General features: G+C 38.3%; 1 pseudogene; it reads right to left on the bottom strand.

The window, feature by feature from the left end:
• Positions 1 to 541: 541 nt before the first annotated feature.
• Positions 542 to 999, bottom strand: LOC138142743 (surfeit locus protein 4-like; annotated as a pseudogene).
• Between the last annotated feature and the right edge of the window lie 2681 nt (positions 1000 to 3680).

The following is a 3680-nucleotide window of genomic DNA, read 5'->3' as shown; positions in this document are numbered from 1 at the left end:
TTCTGCTGACAAGGAGACCCAGCCCCAGCTGTGCTGTGAAGGGTGGGTGGGCGGAAAAGAAATAAGCATACATCCAGAGTGAGTGCAGAAGCAGTGGGGCAGAAAGCTGACTGTGGGCACTTACAGGAAGCTAGAAGTTTGGTTTTGGTTCCAGGATTGAGGGGAGAACTGAAGATCTGTGACAAAAGGCACCCTCCCCCACACCTCAGCGCTAGAGGTGATAACAAAAATTAAGTTATTACCACAAAAATAGTTATAGGCAAAAGAGAAAGAATCCAACCACAGAAAGCAACTATAAAAATAGTAAAGACCAGGGCCCATCTTCAGCAGAATATATTGAAGTAAAGAAACCCCAAAGAGTAATGTCAAATTGTCACCTGCCCAAAAACAATTCATATAAGATCTTACAAATGACTAAAAATCAAAAGCCAGAGATGGAGGAAAAATAAAATAAAATAATTATAATAATAGGAAGAAGGATGAGAAGAAGGAAGAAGAAAAAGAAGAACCCAAGAAAAACAAGAATTTTATGAAAGGAAAGTTAACCAATTGGATGGATTGGGATTCCCTAAAACATGTTCTTTTTTTTAGAATGGGACTCAGTTAAAAGCAGCAACAATCCTCCTAAGGCTGGGTTCCTCATCAAAAAATCAAGCTCCAATAAAATGCTGGATGCAATCGTCTGTAATGCTATAATTCCAAAAATTCCAAAGCAGGCATGCTGTACAAAATTTCTGCTCAGTCCCAAGATACAGCCAGTCAACTGCCCAAGCAAGTTTAAGAACATGAAGATGGAGGCAGGGATGTAGCCACAGTTCCTGGTAGTATAAATATAGTCTCTCTGTTCACTCCACTGGAACCACATTCAGATAACATCTCCCAGAAACATGCTAATAAAAGACAGGTATGCCAGATAAGAGAGAGACTGTTTCATGACTAGAAAAAAAAAAGCTGGTCCTCTACATTCCTGGCAGTGCCTATCAGGTTGTTCTGGCCCATGGAAGTGGCTGAAGGGCTGGGCTCAGAGCTGGGTTACAGGTTCCCACCCGTGTGACCCTGGCACTGGCTCTTCCTCCTCCCAATTCCACTGCAGCCTCCATCTATCTAAAACATTAAAAAAAATTGATACTATTTGAGATATTTTTTGATTTGGTTATCTTTTTAAATTTAGTTCCTAAATAGAGGTTTTGCATTATGTCCAGGCTCCACTCCCTTCCCCAGTTCCTTGCTTTTGGGTGGGGAAATCTGTCCAGCTCAGTTTTGCTCTGGATCCCCTGAATTCATGAACTGCCCTTTTCCTCTCTACCCCTTGCCCAGGATTATCATTCCCCTCAGAGTGCTAAATATTCTGCGTTTCCTCTGTAGTCTTGGGACAGAGAGACAGTGCAATGGGAGAGTCCTTATGGTTCAAGTGTTAAATAAAATACTTAGCCATTCTCAGGTTTGGAAGGGAGCTCTATTGTCTGAAGGGAAGAGCCTGGTGTTTGGGAGGTTCCAACCATGTGAGAAAGCTCACCAAACAGTACATGTAGCTTGGTGGGAGGATATCGTTGGTCCTGAATATCCTGACCTTTCTTCACTTTGATGTCAGTTTCTTTTCTATTCTTCAGAACATCATGAGCTCAGCTTGTATCATTTTAGTGGCCACTGTTTTCAAAACCAAACTATCTGCCTTCCTCTGGTAATTTGGTTGTTTGGCATCAATGTCTATTTGAATGCTTTCTGTATGGTTCTCTGCTATATACCCATGCATGACTTCCTTGAGTAAGACTCTTCCAAACCATATCAGTGATAGGAAGCTTGCTTCTTGTGGTTGCCTTGGGCCCTGGTGGTGTCTCCATGAATGAGAAGGAGTGATAATAGCACTACTCAACCCTCCACCCATCTCCACCCCTTATTCCCTTGTCCTTGCCCTGTGAAAAACCAATTATTATCAAGGACAGTGTGGATTCAACAAAACTGCCAGCATTTGTGTACCCGACTCCCGTCCCCTGGTAAAGGCACAGATGTTTTGAAAACTTTATTTATAGTGACACAATGTGAAACTGATGGTTAAATCTGCTTTGGAGGCATGCTCAGTCCTAAATTTTGGTATTTATGTTTAGGTTGGCCAGCCTGAACAGTTAATATATCATCCTTCAGCCAAGGGCTATTGAAATTCATCTGCATGGACAGATTGGTTGATCCTGGCTTTTGTTTATATTTTTTGGGGGGTAGAAATGAAACTTCAAGTTTTACTGTGAGCAGATACGCAATGGCATCATTCAATGTGGTAGTCTCTGGGGGTTTTTGTTTGTTTGTTTACATTTTTTAGCTAAACCTACTAACTAATTTGAGATGACCTGGTCTAACATTACATTATTTAAAATTTTATTTTAAAACTTTGTTATACAAAAATATCCCCCCTCCTAAAATATGTATGTTAGATACCTCAAAAATAAGAGAATTATGCTATAACAACTACAAGCAATAATTCAAGGGGGGGAATTAATTTTGCACAAAGGCTGTATGAATACTTAGAAGAAATGAAGATTGTAAACTAGTATAGATAAAGCAGAAATCAATAACTCTTGCTGTCCAGCAAGAAATATTAAAATTACTTCCAAAGATTAAAAATAAAAGTATGTAATGTACTTTCAGCAACAGTATAACTGCAAAAATAAAGGTCAAGGAAGAATAACTTAAACATCATTGGACTCCCCGAAAACTCTATTGATCGTGTGCAATATATTTTTGAAAAATCATGAGACACCTGAACAGCACTATTAGAACTAAAATGAACATGGAAAGAATCATTGAATCACTTTCTGAATTAAATTCTGAAAGAAAATGTCCCAGGATTGACACAGTTAAAATCCAGAGCTCTCACATTAAAGAAAATACTTTTAGTGGAAAGATGCAGTTCATGTACCATGGCACTACCATCAGGATCTCTCACAACACCTGGCAGCTAGCACAAAAAATGAGAGGTGATCTTAGAATATCATATTCCAAAAGGAAAAACAAACAAGCTAAACCTATTGGCTCACTACCAAGAATAACTACACTGCAAAGATGAGTATAATCCTGTGGGGATAAAAATGACTTTTTAATGAACTAGAGGACTTGTAAACATTTCTGATGAAAAGACCAAATCCGAATAAGAAATATGAAACTTAAACAGTAGAGTCCAGAAAATCTAAAAAAAAAAAGGGGGGGGGGTATGAGTAACTGGAAAGTGTGTTATTGTGGTATAATGCTAGCATTTATAATAGGAGAAAAAGAAACAAATGTCCCTTTGTAACTTTTATGTCTTCAAAGAATATTGAGAATGTTTAATAAGAAAAGCTAAGGTTATAGTTTTATGTGATAGGCAGAAACTGATTATGCTCAGAGGGTTTGAGAAAAGACGAGGGAAGAGATGAACATACACTATGGAAAGGAACAAAGAAAACTTAGAATTTGCTATTTTTTTTTGTAATTGGTATATCCTAAATAGATTAGGAAGGATTGAACACTTACAATTTCAGTGCAAAATACATAAAACTCAATTTGGAAACAAGAAAAGATGAGAGATGTTAAGAGAAAGAGAATAACAGTCAGAAAACACATTTCTTTATCCTGAAAGGGGAATATGAGAAGGCATGTGTGTGTGTGTGTGTGTGTGTGTGTGTGTGTGTGTGTGTGTGTGTGTGTGTGTG

This window comes from Petaurus breviceps, unplaced genomic scaffold (genome assembly GCF_028583685.1).
Source record: "Petaurus breviceps papuanus isolate PSGF00001 unplaced genomic scaffold, PetGlider_PUasm1.0 90602, whole genome shotgun sequence".
NCBI lineage: Eukaryota > Metazoa > Chordata > Mammalia > Diprotodontia > Petauridae > Petaurus > Petaurus breviceps.
This window is presented reverse-complemented; position numbering and strand designations above follow the sequence as displayed.